This window comes from Bombus affinis, chromosome 1, assembly GCF_024516045.1.
Source record: "Bombus affinis isolate iyBomAffi1 chromosome 1, iyBomAffi1.2, whole genome shotgun sequence".
Classification (NCBI taxonomy): Eukaryota; Metazoa; Arthropoda; class Insecta; order Hymenoptera; family Apidae; genus Bombus; species Bombus affinis.
In genome coordinates this window covers 75361-96612 of record NC_066344.1, presented here as the reverse complement: position 1 = coordinate 96612, position 21252 = coordinate 75361, and the positions used below count along the sequence as shown (strand labels likewise).

General features: G+C 47.9%; 1 long non-coding RNA gene across 1 annotated transcript; it reads left to right on the top strand.

Annotated features, from left to right (window-relative positions):
• The first annotated feature begins 3226 nt into the window (after window positions 1–3226).
• On the top strand, window positions 3227–20614 carry LOC126918941 (uncharacterized). The gene is made up of 2 exons (XR_007711485.1): window positions 3227–3527; window positions 20485–20614. It is a non-coding gene; the product is annotated as an uncharacterized LOC126918941 (long non-coding RNA).
• The last annotated feature ends 638 nt before the right edge of the window (window positions 20615–21252 follow it).

Genomic DNA, 21252 nt, shown 5'->3' with positions numbered 1-21252 from the left:
TCTCAGCGACTGACCATGTGTTAGTGTATCGTGCACGACGTATTTTCCACATTACGTGTGTGTGTTGTTAGGTCGTGGAATTGCGTCGCTTTTTCTCATTCCTTAAAACTTGAAATATTAAAAATATCGAGACATATATCGATTCAATTTACGTCTCGATACAATTAGAATTTCTGATAATATCATCCACGCGACTAAGTGTACTCATACTCTTAATATCGCTATCAATCGCAATTATAATTCCAAGTTTACTTATATCTATTTTAAAAATATAATTTTCTCAGACGTGTTTTATCACGTATTACGCAATGGTCACTAGCCTTCGTCAGTCGATTTCAGGAAAAAGGTACGTACCTTAGAGCATGCATGATATGTTAAGCTCGGGTGTCGGAGGCGTCCCGGGACGTCCTCTCTAGTGTAGGACCTTTGCGCCCGGGCGTTTGTGTGAGAACCGTGGAGCGAGTGTGTTGGTGTGCCTGTTTTGCCATTTTTAAATATAGCGCTAGGTAGGACAGGTAGCATACTTTCTGGTATGTCTGTTAATTATAAGTAGGTAGGACCGGGCAGGTTGGCACAGTCTCTGGTCGGGTAGGCGCGTTTTCGCGTGACCAACCTGTTTCTGGAAATTTATTTGAAAAATCGACGGTGAAACTGGCACGAGTAGAGCATGCTCTCGTCTCTGGTTTTGCCTTTCGATTTTTCGAATTTCGCGGTCGCGGTCGCGAATGGGCTCGAAACGAACGTTTATTGCTCGAGCACGCACGTGCGAGTGGGCAACGATCACTGCTGTGATCGTTGGTCAGTCCATGTGCACTTCAATCAGCTTCCGCGGTTTATATTTTTATTTTACCTTTATAAGTTTTTTTTTGTTTGCGATTTAGAAGTCTCGAGCTTAGATTTAAGTTACAGCGGGCATTGCGCCCGAAGAAGGAAGAGGCTATAAGCCGAAGAGGCCCGACAAACTGTCACTCAAGAGGGCAACTACTAATGGCTCCCCATCCTCTGGGTCATCCGGAGCATGGGAAGTCATTATCGTTACTACTTTGTCACTATGCTCGCTTTTAGTATTTGTAGTAGTAGTAGTAGTAGTAGTAGTAATAGTAGTCTTTGTTTTTTTGGCCGATGTATATATCGGTCCATCGTCCCATTGGGCAAATCGCGATTTTTCTTATTAGTGTTGCGACAAATTAATTACGGGTTGTATTAGAGTTGCGAAATAATATCACGGCTTTTCATTAGTGTGGCGAGAAAATGATTACGGTTTGAATTAGAGTTGCGATAAAATGATAATCGCGTTTGCTTTAGAGTTGCGAATTACGATATCGCGATTGTCTTTTGCAATTTTTAGAATTTTTTCTGTTTTTCTGTTTAAGTAGCAATACTAGGATATTTAAAGTAGCTTTTTCAAATAGTAAATAGTAATTTTCATTAAATTCACTTTAAGAATTAGCGTTGCGACATTGTTCCATCGCGAGTTCTACTTATTTTTCCTGTTAGCGTTGCGATAATGAATGATCGCGTTTTGTTAAGTAGAGTTGCGTTCACAAACTGCCCAAACCCTCCGACTGCATTTGTCGGACACTGCTCCTGGATCACACGTACAGCCTAAAGAGCTGTACAAGTGTGATCGTTCATCGGCAACCTCCTAAATGGTTGCACTGCAATCTCTCGCTATTAGTGTTGCGTATTGCTTAAATACGAGTGCGTAGATTTATACTTATTAGCGTTGCGCATTAGATATCGGGAATTTTCAGATTTTTCTTTTTTTTTTTTTAATGGTAGATTAATTGATATTGCAAATATAACGAAGCACTCGTCGCGTTTGATTTTGAGAATTTTCTGCTTCATAAATATTAGTAGTAAATTAGCGTTGCGGAACAAGAATATTCAGTTCCACTCTCGGCGTGTTGATCGGGTTTATATAGAGTGGAAGACGATCGAATTTTAGTAGCCAGAAGGGCTACTGCTTTGTTTCTTTTTCAGCGCCCCTTATTAATGCGCCCCTTATTACTACGTTTATTACTGAAAATACTGCTATAAGACATATTCCTTTGTCAGCGTTAACGTTACCATGACTGCTAAAATACAGAACTTTATTACGAATGTATAATATATATATATATTTGCATGTATGAAATTGTGAGCGATTTCATGCGCAACAAAGTATTATAACGAAATATCTTAATGTTGCTAGGAAGGCTGGAAATATTTTTTAAAATTTAATCCAATTGCAATTGGAATTAGTGCTGGTGATTGTTCGTTCTTAGAACCATAACATTTAGAATTTTTTCGACCGCGATATTTTCACTTCAATCTTTTAACAGTAATGTAAAATTTTATAAATATTCGAATTTCATTTGCATGAAACAAAAGTTTCGTCACGAAACAAAGACATCGTCACGTTTGTAGGAAAAATTCTGCAAAAAATGACTTATGCACATACCTTTCGGTTTATTATGTTGCAAATCACTACGTTGTTGTAGAAAATAACAGATACTGTTAAAAGTTAAAAGATAAAGCAAGTGATTGTATAATAACCGGGGTTTCTCTCATCTTAGTTATTCCAAACGAACTTTTCAATTTTTAATTTAGTTTAAATTCAATTACTTAAAATTCTTGTTTCCAACGTAACCCTAGTTTCGATTAAAAGATACACACGATTCTCTATATTTGCTAAAATTTAATCAATAGTAATTTGATCTATAATTGACCATTATTAATAGTTTATTTTTCATAAAATGTTTCATAAAATGTTCTCGTTTTAAAGATGTCTGTTTCTTCCATATACCATAATCCAGTAAATGAGTTTGTTTCAGATTTATCAATTTACAGAAAATACGTTTCAGTTACATATATGAACATTTCACAGCATATTAAATACGTATGCTAGATGCCCAAATGATTTTTCTTCCATCGTCTGATTGTTCAGGCTTCTGCCCGTTTTCCCATTTTTAAAAGAAGAATATTGCGGTCACGTTGGAGTTTATAACTTTTCGATATCTTCATAAGCTTAGTACAACGAGTCGTATGCCTCTTTTGCAAAACTCTAAATTGTATATACAGTGTCAGTACTTTCATTTCCTTTCTGTGGTTCCAAGTTAGACATATGTATCATTGATACCGAATGTTGCCAGTACGGTTGCGAATTATTGTACAATGTTTGTACTGATCGATGTAATTGTTTTCGCAGATTAATCAGTTGATTAATTTTCAGAAAACAACTACATTGATAAGTACAAACATTGCACAATAATTCGATACCAAGCTCAGAATCACGCTAATACAGTCCATTTTGGATTACGAAAAGCCACGAAGAGAATTTTGGATAATCTAAACTGGACTGCAACGTGGGACGACATTGGACACCGTGGGACGACATTGGACACCGTGGGACGCCGCTGCACACCGTGGGACTCCGCTGGAAACCGTAGAACACCGTTGGTCCAGTGTAGATCACCAAAAAACGCGAAAAGAATTTTGGATGATATAGACTGGACTGCAACGTGGGACACCGTGGGATACCATTGGTTCAGTGTGGATCTCCAAATGCCGCGAAAAGAATTTTGGATGATCTACACTGGACTGCAACGTGGGACACCTTTGGTTCAGTGTGGATCTCCAAAAGCCGCGAAAAGAATTTTGGATGATCTACACTGGACTGCAACGTGGGACTTCATTGGTTCGGTGTGGATCTCCAAATGCCGCGAAAAGAATTTTGGATGATCTAGACTGGACTGCAACGTGGGACACCGTGGGATACCATTGGTTCAGTGTGGATCTCCAAATGCCACGAAAAGAATTTTGGATGATCTACACTGGACTGCAACGTGGGACACCACTGGTTCAGTGTGGTTCTCCAAATGCCGCGAAAAGAATTTTGGATGATCTACACTGGACTGCAACGTGGGACACCGTTGGTCTAGTCTGGATCTCCAAAAGCCGCGAACAGAATTTTGGCGGATCTGGACTGGGCTGCACCGTAGGACACCGTTGGACATCGTTGGACACCGTTGGACGACGTTGGACATCGTTGGACACCGTTGGACGACGTTGGACATCGTTGGACACCGTTGGACGACGTTGGACATCGTTGGACACCGTTGGACACCGTTGGACATCGTTGGACACCGTTGGACATCGTTGGACACCGTTGGACACCGTTGGACATCGTTGGACATCGTTGGATATCGTTGGACGCCGGCGGACACCGTAGAATGCGTGCGTTTTAGGCTTAATTAATGGTAAGATAGACACCTATGTTCAGTGCATTGTGAGCTCATTCTGTACAACGACACTTATCCATCTTGGAACGAAAAATTGTATCCGCGATTTGTCGGCACGCGATCGCTCAGTTGTTTCAAACTGTCGCGTGACGTACTCGCTCGTGCGTATTCCGGGTACGTGCGGGTCAACGTGCACTGGACAACTCTTTGGATTCGTAAGGCGGCCCAAGCACACCTCAGTCTTGGTGACTGCTCGACGACTGCTCGACGTTCGCATCGAATCGCGGGAGTTGTCGTCGCGCCGCTGATGCTTGCGAATCTGTTGGGGATTCAGTCGTGGATCTGCACTCCTGTCCGATTGGTACTTCGGTACTCGGGCAGGGACCTGTAATTTCACGTCCTCCGTAATCCTGTTCGGGCCCGTGGGGGTGGGCCCCACTGTTCAGTCGAAGATCATGCCTTCGTAATCCTGTTCAGCGGCCCCTCCACAGGGGTGGGCCCCACTGTTCAGTTGAGGCCTCTGCCTTCGTAATCCTGTTCAGCGGCCCCTCCCCGGGTTCCACATGTTCAGTTGGAGTGTGTTAAGTTGCCGGCCTATGTGCTGGATCCACGGCTGGATCACCAGCGGATCACTGGCATCATCGGTCGGCGCCATCGACCGCGACTCGTATAAGTTTCGAACGGCGAAACAGGAATCGAGTTATGGTCAATACTTGGGCTTTCCGCTAATCCTTCGGGTTATCCGGTGCACGGGAGTACGTCGTGTAGGTTTGATAGTACGTTCGTTAGCTTCATTTTCTTTCACTCGTTCCAAGTTAGATAAATGTGTCTTTGATACCGAATGCTGCCGGTAGGGCTACGAATTATGTACTGATATATGTACGATATATGTACTGATCGATGTAATCTTTGTGTGGGAGATAGATGTTGTTTTATGTATGTTGTTCTACGTTTGTGAAGATTCATGTAAATGCTGCGTTGGAGATATGTGTTTCGCAGTTAGGGTACGAAACAACTATTTCTTTACGCAGGCCCATGGTCAAGTAGAGACGGTACTCGACATTCTGCCAATGGGTTGAATGTCGAGATGAATGTATAAAGATAAATAACCCATGGGCGGGTCTCTTGCGTAGTCACCTCCTCATGGTGAGACCTGGTAATTGGCATCGTTTTCCAAAAAATTAATCCGTTGATTAATCTTTGGAAAACGATGCCAAGCTAAGAACTACGCACCAGTCCGGTTTGGATCTCCAAATGCCGCGAACAGAATTGTGGATGATCCAGACTGGGCTGCACCGTGGGACACCGTTGGACACCGTTGGACACCGTTGGACGTCGTTGGACATCGTTGGACATCGTTGGACGCCGGGGGACACCGTAGAATGCGTGCGTTTTAGCCTTAATTAATCGTAAGATAGATATCTATGTTAAGTGCATTGTGAGCTCATTCTGTACAACGATACGTATCCATCTTGGAACGAAAAATTGTACCCGCGATTTGTCGGTTCGCGATCGCTCAGTTGTTTCAAACTGTCGCGTGACGTACTCGCTCGTGCGTATTCCGGGTACGTGCGGGTCAACGTGCACTGGACAACTCTTTGGATTCGTAAGGCGGCCCAAGCACACCTCAGTCTTGGTGACTGCTCGACGACTGCTCGACGTTCGCATCGAATCGCGGGAGTTGTCGTCGCGCCGCTGATGCTTGCGAATCTGTTGGGGATTCAGTCGTGGATCTGCACTCCTGTCCGATTGGTACTTCGGTACTCGGGCAGGGACCTGTAATTTCACGTCCTCCGTAATCCTGTTCGGGCCCGTGGGGGTGGGCCCCACTGTTCAGTCGAAGATCATGCCTTCGTAATCCTGTTCAGCGGCCCCTCCACAGGGGTGGGCCCCACTGTTCAGTTGAGGCCTCTGCCTTCGTAATCCTGTTCAGCGGCCCCTCCCCGGGTTCCACATGTTCAGTTGGAGTGTGTTAAGTTGCCGGCCTATGTGCTGGATCCACGGCTGGATCACCAGCGGATCACTGGCATCATCGGTCGGCGCCATCGACCGCGACTCGTATAAGTTTCGAACGGCGAAACAGGAATCGAGTTAAGGTCAATACTTGGGCTTTCCGCTAACCCTTCGGGTTATCCGGTGCACGGGAGTACGTCGTGTAGGTTTGACAGTACGTTCGTTAGCTTCATTTTCTTTCACTCGTTCCAAGTTAGATAAATGTGTCTTTGATACCGAATGCTGCCGGTAGGGCTACGAATTATGTACTGATATATGTACGATATATGTACTGATCGATGTAATCTTTGTGTGGGAGATAGATGTTGTTTTATGTATGTTGTTCTACGTTTGTGAAGATTCATGTAAATGCTGCGTTGGAGATATGTGTTTCGCAGTTAGGGTACGAAACAACTATTTCTTTACGCAGGCCCATGGTCAAGTAGAGACGGTACTCGACATTCTGCCAATGGGTTGAATGTCGAGATGAATGTATAAAGATAAATAACCCATGGGCGGGTCTCTTGCGTAGTCACCTCCTCATGGTGAGACCTGGTAATTGGCATCGTTTTCCAAAAAATTAATCCGTTGATTAATCTTTGGAAAACGATGCCAAGCTAAGAACTACGCACCAGTCCGGTTTGGATCTCCAAATGCCGCGAACAGAATTGTGGATGATCCAGACTGGGCTGCACCGTGGGACACCGTTGGACACCGTTGGACACCGTTGGACGTCGTTGGACATCGTTGGACATCGTTGGACATCGTTGGACATCGTTGGACACCGTTGGACACCGTTGGACACCGTTGGACACCGTTGGACATCGTTGGACACCGTTGGACACCGTCGGACACCGTTGGACACCGTTGGACACCGTTGGACACCGTTGGACGTCGTTGGACATCGTTGGACATCGGTGGACATCGTTGGACATCGTTGGATATCGTTGGACGCCGGGGGACACCGTAGAATGCGTGCGTTTTAGGCTTAATTAATGGTAAGATAGACACCTATGTTCAGTGCATTGTGAGCTCATTCTGTACAACGACACTTATCCATCTTGGAACGAAAAATTGTATCCGCGATTTGTCGGCACGCGATCGCTCAGTTGTTTCAAACTGTCGCGTGACGTACTCGCTCGTGCGTATTCCGGGTACGTGCGGGTCAACGTGCACTGGACAACTCTTTGGATTCGTAAGGCGGCCCAAGCACACCTCAGTCTTGGTGACTGCTCGACGACTGCTCGACGTTCGCATCGAATCGCGGGAGTTGTCGTCGCGCCGCTGATGCTTGCGAATCTGTTGGGGATTCAGTCGTGGATCTGCACTCCTGTCCGATTGGTACTTCGGTACTCGGGCAGGGACCTGTAATTTCACGTCCTCCGTAATCCTGTTCGGGCCCGTGGGGGTGGGCCCCACTGTTCAGTCGAAGATCATGCCTTCGTAATCCTGTTCAGCGGCCCCTCCACAGGGGTGGGCCCCACTGTTCAGTTGAGGCCTCTGCCTTCGTAATCCTGTTCAGCGGCCCCTCCCCGGGTTCCACATGTTCAGTTGGAGTGTGTTAAGTTGCCGGCCTATGTGCTGGATCCACGGCTGGATCACCAGCGGATCACTGGCATCATCGGTCGGCGCCATCGACCGCGACTCGTATAAGTTTCGAACGGCGAAACAGGAATCGAGTTATGGTCAATACTTGGGCTTTCCGCTAATCCTTCGGGTTATCCGGTGCACGGGAGTACGTCGTGTAGGTTTGATAGTACGTTCGTTAGCTTCATTTTCTTTCACTCGTTCCAAGTTAGATAAATGTGTCTTTGATACCGAATGCTGCCGGTAGGGCTACGAATTATGTACTGATATATGTACGATATATGTACTGATCGATGTAATCTTTGTGTGGGAGATAGATGTTGTTTTATGTATGTTGTTCTACGTTTGTGAAGATTCATGTAAATGCTGCGTTGGAGATATGTGTTTCGCAGTTAGGGTACGAAACAACTATTTCTTTACGCAGGCCCATGGTCAAGTAGAGACGGTACTCGACATTCTGCCAATGGGTTGAATGTCGAGATGAATGTATAAAGATAAATAACCCATGGGCGGGTCTCTTGCGTAGTCACCTCCTCATGGTGAGACCTGGTAATTGGCATCGTTTTCCAAAAAATTAATCCGTTGATTAATCTTTGGAAAACGATGCCAAGCTAAGAACTACGCACCAGTCCGGTTTGGATCTCCAAATGCCGCGAACAGAATTGTGGATGATCCAGACTGGGCTGCACCGTGGGACACCGTTGGACACCGTTGGACACCGTTGGACGTCGTTGGACATCGTTGGACATCGTTGGACGCCGGGGGACACCGTAGAATGCGTGCGTTTTAGCCTTAATTAATCGTAAGATAGATATCTATGTTAAGTGCATTGTGAGCTCATTCTGTACAACGATACGTATCCATCTTGGAACGAAAAATTGTACCCGCGATTTGTCGGTTCGCGATCGCTCAGTTGTTTCAAACTGTCGCGTGACGTACTCGCTCGTGCGTATTCCGGGTACGTGCGGGTCAACGTGCACTGGACAACTCTTTGGATTCGTAAGGCGGCCCAAGCACACCTCAGTCTTGGTGACTGCTCGACGACTGCTCGACGTTCGCATCGAATCGCGGGAGTTGTCGTCGCGCCGCTGATGCTTGCGAATCTGTTGGGGATTCAGTCGTGGATCTGCACTCCTGTCCGATTGGTACTTCGGTACTCGGGCAGGGACCTGTAATTTCACGTCCTCCGTAATCCTGTTCGGGCCCGTGGGGGTGGGCCCCACTGTTCAGTCGAAGATCATGCCTTCGTAATCCTGTTCAGCGGCCCCTCCACAGGGGTGGGCCCCACTGTTCAGTTGAGGCCTCTGCCTTCGTAATCCTGTTCAGCGGCCCCTCCCCGGGTTCCACATGTTCAGTTGGAGTGTGTTAAGTTGCCGGCCTATGTGCTGGATCCACGGCTGGATCACCAGCGGATCACTGGCATCATCGGTCGGCGCCATCGACCGCGACTCGTATAAGTTTCGAACGGCGAAACAGGAATCGAGTTATGGTCAATACTTGGGCTTTCCGCTAATCCTTCGGGTTATCCGGTGCACGGGAGTACGTCGTGTAGGTTTGACAGTACGTTCGTTAGCTTCATTTTCTTTCACTCGTTCCAAGTTAGATAAATGTGTCTTTGATACCGAATGCTGCCGGTAGGGCTACGAATTATGTACTGATATATGTACGATATATGTACTGATCGATGTAATCTTTGTGTGGGAGATAGATGTTGTTTTATGTATGTTGTTCTACGTTTGTGAAGATTCATGTAAATGCTGCGTTGGAGATATGTGTTTCGCAGTTAGGGTACGAAACAACTATTTCTTTACGCAGGCCCATGGTCAAGTAGAGACGGTACTCGACATTCTGCCAATGGGTTGAATGTCGAGATGAATGTATAAAGATAAATAACCCATGGGCGGGTCTCTTGCGTAGTCACCTCCTCGTGGTGAGACCTGGTAATTGGCATCGTTTTCCAAAAAATTAATCCGTTGATTAATCTTTGGAAAACGATGCCAAGCTAAGAACTACGCACCAGTCCGGTTTGGATCTCCAAATGCCGCGAACAGAATTTTGGATGATCCAGACTGGGCTGCACCGTGGGAAAACGTTGGACACCGTTGGACACCGTTGGACACCGTTGTACGACGTTGGACACCGTTGGACATCGTTGGACATCGTTGGACACCGTTGGACACCGTTGGACACCGTTGGACATCGTTGGACACCGTTGGACACCGTTGGACACCGTTGGACACCGTTGGACACCGTTGGACACCGTTGGACGTCGTTGGACATCGTTGGACATCGTTGGACATCGGTGGACATCGTTGGACATCGTTGGATATCGTTGGACGCCGGGGGACACCGTAGAATGCGTGCGTTTTAGGCTTAATTAATGGTGAGATAGACACCTATGTTCAGTGCATTGTGAGCTCATTCTGTACAACGACACTTATCCATCTTGGAACGAAAACTTGTATCCGCGATTTGTCGGCACGCGATCTCTCAGTTGTTTCAAACTGTCGCGTGACGTACTCGCTCGTGCGTATTCCGGGTACGTGCGGGTCAACGTGCACTGGACAACTCTACGGATTCGTAAGGCGGCCCAAGCACACCTCAGTCTTGGTGACTGCTCGACGACTGCTCGAACTTCGCATGGAATCGCGGGAGTTGTCGTCGCGCCGCTGATGCTTGCGAATCTGTTGGGGATTCAGTCGTGGATCTGCACTCCTGTCCGATTGGTACTTCGGTACTCGGGCAGGGACCTGTAATTTCACGTCCTCCGTAATCCTGTTCGGGCCCGTGGGGGTGGGCCCCACTGTTCAGTCGAAGATCATGCCTTCGTAATCCTGTTCAGCGGCCCCTCCACAGGGGTGGGCCCCACTGTTCAGTTGAGGCCTCTGCCTTCGTAATCCTGTTCAGCGGCCCCTCCCCGGGTTCCACATGTTTAGTTGGAGTGTGTTAAGTTGCCGGCCTATGTGCTGGATCCACGGCTGGATCACCAGCGGATCACTGGCATCATCGGTCGGCGCCATCGACCGCGACTCGTATAAGTTTCGAACGGCGAAACAGGAATCGAGTTATGGTCAATACTTGGGCTTTCCGCTAATCCTTCGGGTTATCCGGTGCACGGGAGTACGTCGTGTAGGTTTGATAGTACGTTCGTTAGCTTCATTTTCTTTCACTCGTTCCAAGTTAGATAAATGTGTCTTTGATACCGAATGCTGCCGGTAGGGCTACGAATTATGTACTGATATATGTACGATATATGTACTGATCGATGTAATCTTTGTGTGGGAGATAGATGTTGTTTTATGTATGTTGTTCTACGTTTGTGAAGATTCATGTAAATGCTGCGTTGGAGATATGTGTTTCGCAGTTAGGGTACGAAACAACTATTTCTTTACGCAGGCCCATGGTCAAGTAGAGACGGTACTCGACATTCTGCCAATGGGTTGAATGTCGAGATGAATGTATAAAGATAAATAACCCATGGGCGGGTCTTTTGCGTAGTCACCTCCTCGTGGTGAGACCTGGTAATTGGCATCGTTTTCCAAAAAATTAATCCGTTGATTAATCTTTGGAAAACGATGCCAAGCTAAGAACTACGCACCAGTCCGGTTTGGATCTCCAAATGCCGCGAACAGAATTGTGGATGATCCAGACTGGGCTGCACCGTGGGACACCGTTGGACACCGTTGGACACCGTTGGACGTCGTTGGACATCGTTGGACATCGTTGGACGCCGGGGGACACCGTAGAATGCGTGCGTTTTAGCCTTAATTAATCGTAAGATAGATATCTATGTTAAGTGCATTGTGAGCTCATTCTGTACAACGATACGTATCCATCTTGGAACGAAAAATTGTACCCGCGATTTGTCGGTTCGCGATCGCTCAGTTGTTTCAAACTGTCGCGTGACGTACTCGCTCGTGCGTATTCCGGGTACGTGCGGGTCAACGTGCACTGGACAACTCTTTGGATTCGTAAGGCGGCCCAAGCACACCTCAGTCTTGGTGACTGCTCGACGATTGCTCGACGTTCGCAACGGATCGCGGGAGTTGTCGTCGCGCCGCTGATGCTTGCGAATCTGTTGGGGATTCAGTCGTGGATCTGCACTCCTGTCCGATTGGTACTTCGGTACTCGGGCAGGGACCTGTAATTTCACGTCCTCCGTAATCCTGTTCGGGCCCGTGGGGGTGGGCCCCACTGTTCAGTCGAAGATCATGCCTTCGTAATCCTGTTCAGCGGCCCCTCCACAGGGGTGGGCCCCACTGTTCAGTTGAGGCCTCTGCCTTCGTAATCCTGTTCAGCGGCCCCTCCCCGGGTTCCACATGTTCAGTTGGAGTGTGTTAAGTTGCCGGCCTATGTGCTGGATCCACGGCTGGATCACCAGCGGATCACTGGCATCATCGGTCGGCGCCATCGACCGCGACTCGTATAAGTTTCGAACGGCGAAACAGGAATCGAGTTATGGTCAATACTTGGGCTTTCCGCTAATCCTTCGGGTTATCCGGTGCACGGGAGTACGTCGTGTAGGTTTGATAGTACGTTCGTTAGCTTCATTTTCTTTCACTCGTTCCAAGTTAGATAAATGTGTCTTTGATACCGAATGCTGCCGGTAGGGCTACGAATTATGTACTGATATATGTACGATATATGTACTGATCGATGTAATCTTTGTGTGGGAGATGGATGTTGTTTTATGTATGTTGTTCTACGTTTGTGAAGATTCATGTAAATGCTGCGTTGGAGATATGTGTTTCGCAGTTAGGGTACGAAACAACTATTTCTTTACGCAGGCCCATGGTCAAGTAGAGACGGTACTCGACATTCTGCCAATGGGTTGAATGTCGAGATGAATGTATAAAGATAAATAACCCATGGGCGGGTCTCTTGCGTAGTCACCTCCTCGTGGTGAGACCTGGTAATTGGCATCGTTTTCCAAAAAATTAATCCGTTGATTAATCTTTGGAAAACGATGCCAAGCTAAGAACTACGCACCAGTCCGGTTTGGATCTCCAAATGCCGCGAACAGAATTTTGGATGATCCAGACTGGGCTGCACCGTGGGAAAACGTTGGACACCGTTGGACACCGTTGGACACCGTTGTACGACGTTGGACACCGTTGGACATCGTTGGACATCGTTGGACACCGTTGGACACCGTTGGACACCGTTGGACATCGTTGGACACCGTTGGACACCGTTGGACACCGTTGGACACCGTTGGACACCGTTGGACACCGTTGGACGTCGTTGGACATCGTTGGACATCGGTGGACATCGTTGGACATCGTTGGATATCGTTGGACGCCGGGGGACACCGTAGAATGCGTGCGTTTTAGGCTTAATTAATGGTAAGATAGACACCTATGTTCAGTGCATTGTGAGCTCATTCTGTACAACGACACTTATCCATCTTGGAACGAAAAATTGTATCCGCGATTTGTCGGCACGCGATCGCTCAGTTGTTTCAAACTGTCGCGTGACGTACTCGCTCGTGCGTATTCCGGGTACGTGCGGGTCAACGTGCACTGGACAACTCTTTGGATTCGTAAGGCGGCCCAAGCACACCTCAGTCTTGGTGACTGCTCGACGACTGCTCGACGTTCGCATCGAATCGCGGGAGTTGTCGTCGCGCCGCTGATGCTTGCGAATCTGTTGGGGATTCAGTCGTGGATCTGCACTCCTGTCCGATTGGTACTTCGGTACTCGGGCAGGGACCTGTAATTTCACGTCCTCCGTAATCCTGTTCGGGCCCGTGGGGGTGGGCCCCACTGTTCAGTCGAAGATCATGCCTTCGTAATCCTGTTCAGCGGCCCCTCCACAGGGGTGGGCCCCACTGTTCAGTTGAGGCCTCTGCCTTCGTAATCCTGTTCAGCGGCCCCTCCCCGGGTTCCACATGTTCAGTTGGAGTGTGTTAAGTTGCCGGCCTATGTGCTGGATCCACGGCTGGATCACCAGCGGATCACTGGCATCATCGGTCGGCGCCATCGACCGCGACTCGTATAAGTTTCGAACGGCGAAACAGGAATCGAGTTATGGTCAATACTTGGGCTTTCCGCTAATACTTCGGGTTATCCGGTGCACGGGAGTACGTCGTGTAGGTTTGACAGTACGTTCGTTAGCTTCATTTTCTTTCACTCGTTCCAAGTTAGATAAATGTGTCTTTGATACCGAATGCTGCCGGTAGGGCTACGAATTATGTACTGATATATGTACGATATATGTACTGATCGATGTAATCTTTGTGTGGGAGATAGATGTTGTTTTATGTATGTTGTTCTACGTTTGTGAAGATTCATGTAAATGCTGCGTTGGAGATATGTGTTTCGCAGTTAGGGTACGAAACAACTATTTCTTTACGCAGGCCCATGGTCAAGTAGAGACGGTACTCGACATTCTGCCAATGGGTTGAATGTCGAGATGAATGTATAAAGATAAATAACCCATGGGCGGGTCTCTTGCGTAGTCACCTCCTCGTGGTGAGACCTGGTAATTGGCATCGTTTTCCAAAAAATTAATCCGTTGATTAATCTTTGGAAAACGATGCCAAGCTAAGAACTACGCACCAGTCCGGTTTGGATCTCCAAATGCCGCGAACAGAATTTTGGATGATCCAGACTGGGCTGCACCGTGGGACACCGTTGGACACCGTTGGACACAGTTGGACACCGTTGTACGACGTTGGACACCGTTGGACATCGTTGGACATCGTTGGACACCGTTGGACACCGTTGGACACCGTTGGACATCGTTGGACACCGTTGGACACCGTTGGACACCGTTGGACACCGTTGGACACCGTTGGACACCGTTGGACACAGTTGGACACCGTTGGACGTCGTTGGACATCGTTGGACATCGGTGGACATCGTTGGACATCGTTGGATATCGTTGGACGCCGGGGGACACCGTAGAATGCGTGCGTTTTAGGCTTAATTAATGGTGAGATAGACACCTATGTTCAGTGCATTGTGAGCTCATTCTGTACAACGACACTTATCCATCTTGGAACGAAAAATTGTATCCGCGATTTGTCGGCACGCGATCTCTCAGTTGTTTCAAACTGTCGCGTGACGTACTCGCTCGTGCGTATTCCGGGTACGTGCGGGTCAACGTGCACTGGACAACTCTACGGATTCGTAAGGCGGCCCAAGCACACCTCAGTCTTGGTGACTGCTCGACGACTGCTCGACGTTCGCATCGAATCGCGGGAGTTGTCGTCGCGCCGCTGATGCTTGCGAATCTGTTGGGGATTCAGTCGTGGATCTGCACTCCTGTCCGATTGGTACTTCGGTACTCGGGCAGGGACCTGTAATTTCACGTCCTCCGTAATCCTGTTCGGGCCCGTGGGGGTGGGCCCCACTGTTCAGTCGAAGATCATGCCTTCGTAATCCTGTTCAGCGGCCCCTCCACAGGGGTGGGCCCCACTGTTCAGTTGAGGCCTCTGCCTTCGTAATCCTGTTCAGCGGCCCCTCCCCGGGTTCCACATGTTCAGTTGGAGTGTGTTAAGTTGCCGGCCTATGTGCTGGATCCACGGCTGGATCACCAGCGGATCACTGGCATCATCGGTCGGCGCCATCGACCGCGACTCGTATAAGTTTCGAACGGCGAAACAGGAATCGAGTTATGGTCAATACTTGGGCTTTCCGCTAATCCTTCGGGTTATCCGGTGCACGGGAGTACGTCGTGTAGGTTTGATAGTACGTTCGTTAGCTTCATTTTCTTTCACTCGTTCCAAGTTAGATAAATGTGTCTTTGATACCGAATGCTGCCGGTAGGGCTACGAATTATGTACTGATATATGTACGATATATGTACTGATCGATGTAATCTTTGTGTGGGAGATAGATGTTGTTTTATGTATGTTGTTCTACGTTTGTGAAGATTCATGTAAATGCTGCGTTGGAGATATGTGTTTCGCAGTTAGGGTACGAAACAACTATTTCTTTACGCAGGCCCATGGTCAAGTAGAGACGGTACTCGACATTCTGCCAATGGGTTGAATGTCGAGATGAATGTATAAAGATAAATAACCCATGGGCGGGTCTCTTGCGTAGTCACCTCCTCGTGGTGAGACCTGGTAATTGGCATCGTTTTCCAAAAAATTAATCCGTTGATTAATCTTTGGAAAACGATGCCAAGCTAAGAACTACGCACCAGTCCGGTTTGGATCTCCAAATGCCGCGAACAGAATTGTGGATGATCCAGACTGGGCTGCACCGTGGGACACCGTTGGACACCGTTGGACACCGTTGGACGTCGTTGGACATCGTTGGACATCGTTGGACGCCGGGGGACACCGTAGAATGCGTGCGTTTTAGCCTTAATTAATCGTAAGATAGATATCTATGTTAAGTGCATTGTGAGCTCATTCTGTACAACGATACGTATCCATCTTGGAACGAAAAATTGTACCCGCGATTTGTCGGTTCGCGATCGCTCAGTTGTTTCAAACTGTCGCGTGACGTACTCGCTCGTGCGTATTCCGGGTACGTGCGGGTCAACGTGCACTGGACAACTCTTTGGATTCGTAAGGCGGCCCAAGCACACCTCAGTCTTGGTGACTGCTCGACGACTGCTCGACGTTCGCATCGAATCGCGGGAGTTGTCGTCGCGCCGCTGATGCTTGCGAATCTGTTGGGGATTCAGTCGTGGATCTGCACTCCTGTCCGATTGGTACTTCGGTACTCGGGCAGGGACCTGTAATTTCACGTCCTCCGTAATCCTGTTCGGGCCCGTGGGGGTGGGCCCCACTGTTCAGTCGAAGATCATGCCTTCGTAATCCTGTTCAGCGGCCCCTCCACAGGGGTGGGCCCCACTGTTCAGTTGAGGCCTCTGCCTTCGTAATCCTGTTCAGCGGCCCCTCCCCGGGTTCCACATGTTCAGTTGGAGTGTGTTAAGTTGCCGGCCTATGTGCTGGATCCACGGCTGGATCACCAGCGGATCACTGGCATCATCGGTCGGCGCCATCGACCGCGACTCGTATAAGTTTCGAACGGCGAAACAGGAATCGAGTTATGGTCAATACTTGGGCTTTCCGCTAATCCTTCGGGTTATCCGGTGCACGGGAGTACGTCGTGTAGGTTTGACAGTACGTTCGTTAGCTTCATTTTCTTTCACTCGTTCCAAGTTAGATAAATGTGTCTTTGATACCGAATGCTGCCGGTAGGGCTACGAATTATGTACTGATATATGTACGATATATGTACTGATCGATGTAATCTTTGTGTGGGAGATAGATGTTGTTTTATGTATGTTGTTCTACGTTTGTGAAGATTCATGTAAATGCTGCGTTGGAGATATGTGTTTCGCAGTTAGGGTACGAAACAACTATTTCTTTACGCAGGCCCATGGTCAAGTAGAGACGGTACTCGACATTCTGCCAATGGGTTGAATGTCGAGATGAATGTATAAAGATAAATAACCCATGGGCGGGTCTCTTGCGTAGTCACCTCCTCGTGGTGAGACCTGGTAATTGGCATCGTTTTCCAAAAAATTAATCCGTTGATTAATCTTTGGAAAACGATGCCAAGCTAAGAACTACGCACCAGTCCGGTTTGGATCTCCAAATGCCGCGAACAGAATTGTGGATGATCCAGACTGGGCTGCACCGTGGGAAAACGTTGGACACCGTTGGACACCGTTGGACACCGTTGTACGACGTTGGACACCGTTGGACATCGTTGGACATCGTTGGACACCGTTGGACACCGTTGGACACCGTTGGACATCGTTGGACACCGTTGGACACCGTTGGACACCGTTGGACACCGTTGGACACCGTTGGACACCGTTGGACACCGTTGGACACCGTTGGACACCGTTGGACGTCGTTGGACATCGTTGGACATCGGTGGACATCGTTGGACATCGTTGGATATCGTTGGACGCCGGGGGACACCGTAGAATGCGTGCGTTTTAGGCTTAATTAATGGTAAGATAGACACCTATGTTCAGTGCATTGTGAGCTCATTCTGTACAACGACACTTATCCATCTTGGAACGAAAAATTGTATCCGCGATTTGTCGGCACGCGATCGCTCAGTTGTTTCAAACTGTCGCGTGACGTACTCGCTCGTGCGTATTCCGGGTACGTGCGGGTCAACGTGCACTGGACAACTCTTTGGATTCGTAAGGCGGCCCAAGCACACCTCAGTCTTGGTGACTGCTCGACGATTGCTCGACGTTCGCAACGGATCGCGGGAGTTGTCGTCGCGCCGCTGATGCTTGCGAATCTGTTGGGGATTCAGTCGTGGATCTGCACTCCTGTCCGATTGGTACTTCGGTACTCGGGCAGGGACCTGTAATTTCACGTCCTCCGTAATCCTGTTCGGGCCCGTGGGGGTGGGCCCCACTGTTCAGTCGAAGATCATGCCTTCGTAATCCTGTTCAGCGGCCCCTCCACAGGGGTGGACCCCACTGTTCAGTTGAGGCCTCTGCCTTCGTAATCCTGTTCAGCGGCCCCTCCCCGGGTTCCACATGTTCAGTTGGAGTGTGTTAAGTTGCCGGCCTATGTGCTGGATCCACGGCTGGATCACCAGCGGATCACTGGCATCATCGGTCGGCGCCATCGACCGCGACTCGTATAAGTTTCGAACGGCGAAACAGGAATCGAGTTATGGTCAATACTTGGGCTTTCCGCTAATCCTTCGGGTTATCCGGTGCACGGGAGTACGTCGTGTAGGTTTGATAGTACGTTCGTTAGCTTCATTTTCTTTCACTCGTTCCAAGTTAGATAAATGTGTCTTTGATACCGAATGCTGCCGGTAGGGCTACGAATTATGTACTGATATATGTACGATATATGTACTGATCGATGTAATCTTTGTGTGGGAGATAGATGTTGTTTTATGTATGTTGTTCTACGTTTGTGAAGATTCATGTAAATGCTGCGTTGGAGATATGTGTTTCGCAGTTAGGGTACGAAACAACTATTTCTTTACGCAGGCCCATGGTCAAGTAGAGACGGTACTCGACATTCTGCCAATGGGTTGAATGTCGAGATGAATGTATAAAGATAAATAACCCATGGGCGGGTCTCTTGCGTAGTCACCTCCTCGTGGTGAGACCTGGTAATTGGCATCGTTTTCCAAAAAATTAATCCGTTGATTAATCTTTGGAAAACGATGCCAAGCTAAGAACTACGCACCAGTCCGGTTTGGATCTCCAAATGCCGCGAACAGAATTGTGGATGATCCAGACTGGGCTGCACCGTGGGACACCGTTGGACACCGTTGGACACCGTTGGACGTCGTTGGACATCGTTGGACATCGTTGGACGCCGGGGGACACCGTAGAATGCGTGCGTTTTAGCCTTAATTAATCGTAAGATAGATATCTATGTTAAGTGCATTGTGAGCTCATTCTGTACAACGATACGTATCCATCTTGGAACGAAAAATTGTACCCGCGATTTGTCGGTTCGCGATCGCTCAGTTGTTTCAAACTGTCGCGTGACGTACTCGCTCGTGCGTATTCCGGGTACGTGCGGGTCAACGTGCACTGGACAACTCTTTGGATTCGTAAGGCGGCCCAAGCACACCTCAGTCTTGGTGACTGCTCGACGACTGCTCGACGTTCGCAACGGATCGCGGGAGTTGTCGTCGCGCCGCTGATGCTTGCGAATCTGTTGGGGATTCAGTCGTGGATCTGCACTCCTGTCCGATTGGTACTTCGGTACTCGGGCAGGGACCTGTAATTTCACGTCCTCCGTAATCCTGTTCGGGCCCGTGGGGGTGGGCCCCACTGTTCAGTCGAAGATCATGCCTTCGTAATCCTGTTCAGCGGCCCCTCCACAGGGGTGGGCCCCACTGTTCAGTTGAGGCCTCTGCCTTCGTAATCCTGTTCAGCGGCCCCTCCCCGGGTTCCACATGTTCAGTTGGAGTGTGTTACGTTGCCGGCCTATGTGCTGGATCCACGGCTGGATCACCAGCGGATCACTGGCATCATCGGTCGGCGCCATCGACCGCGACTCGTATAAGTTTCGAACGGCGAAACAGGAATCGAGTTATGGTCAATACTTGAGCTTTCCGCTAATCCTTCGGGTTATCCGGTGCACGGGAGTACGTCGTGTAGGTTTGATAGTACGTTCGTTAGCTTCATTTTCTTTCACTCGTTCCAAGTTAGATAAATGTGTCTTTGATACCGAATGCTGCCGGTAGGGCTACGAATTATGTACTGATATATGTACGATATATGTACTGATCGATGTAATCTTTGTGTGGGAGATAGATGTTGTTTTATGTATGTTGTTCTACGTTTGTGAAGATTCATGTAAATGCTGCGTTGGAGATATGTGTTTCGCAGTTAGGGTACGAAACAACTATTTCTTTACGCAGGCCCATGGTCAAGTAGAGACGGTACTCGACATTCTGCCAATGGGTTGAATGTCGAGATGAATGTATAAAGGTAAATAACCCATGGGCGGGTCTCTTGCGTAGTCACCTCCTCGTGGTGAGACCTGGTAATTGGCATCGCTTTCCAAAAAATTAATCCGTTGATTAATCTTTGGAAAACGATGCCAAGCTAAGAACTACGCACCAGTCCGGTTTGGATCTCCAAATGCCGCGAACAGAATTTTGGATGATCCAGACTGGGCTGCACCGTGGGACACCGTGGGACACCGTTGGACAACGTGGGACAGCGTAGGACATCGTGGGATACCGTTGGACAACGTGGGACAGCGTAGGACAACGTGGGACAACGTGGGACATCGTGGGACACCGTTGGACACCGTGGGATATGTCTTGTCTCTCAAATCCATTCTGAGCCCATTCTGTATAATGGTACTTATCTGACTTGGAATCTAGTATAAAAATCGATTCTTTTTTTGCATTGAATCTTGTAGTTATTTTGTGCACGGGAGTGTGTTGCGTAAGTCCATTGATTCTCTGGAAAGATAGCGAACGAACGAGTTCGCGCCGCGATTTTTCTTTCATTGTCTGTTTGTTTGGGCTTCTTCTTAGTTTCCCATTTTTAAGAGAAAATTATTGCGGTCATGTTAGAGTTTATAACTTTTCGATATATTCAAAAGTTTTGAGCCGCGAAAATAGAACGTTAAACAGTTTAGAACAATGACTCGAATGTCCCTTTTTCAGAACACGAAATTGTGCATGCAGTGTCAATAGGTTCGGTTAAATAAATTATTGTTTTATTTCCGATATATGAGATCATTCTCTTATTTCAAACGAATTTTTAATAAGTTATTTTATTGTTTCAAATTGAGTTATATCTCAATAATTCACTTATGGAATTCAATTTTTTTTTGTTGTATTATGTGAATTTGCTTCAGTTAACGTCATAAACTTGCAACATAGTAACAGTTAGATTCAAATACCTCGAAACAAGTATTCTTTAAACATATTTAGTGGCGAACTTTTGAATTCTTGCAAATATTTTCCAATATTTATAACAGGCGACTATAGTGTATTAGTGCAATATATATTTCGTATTCTAA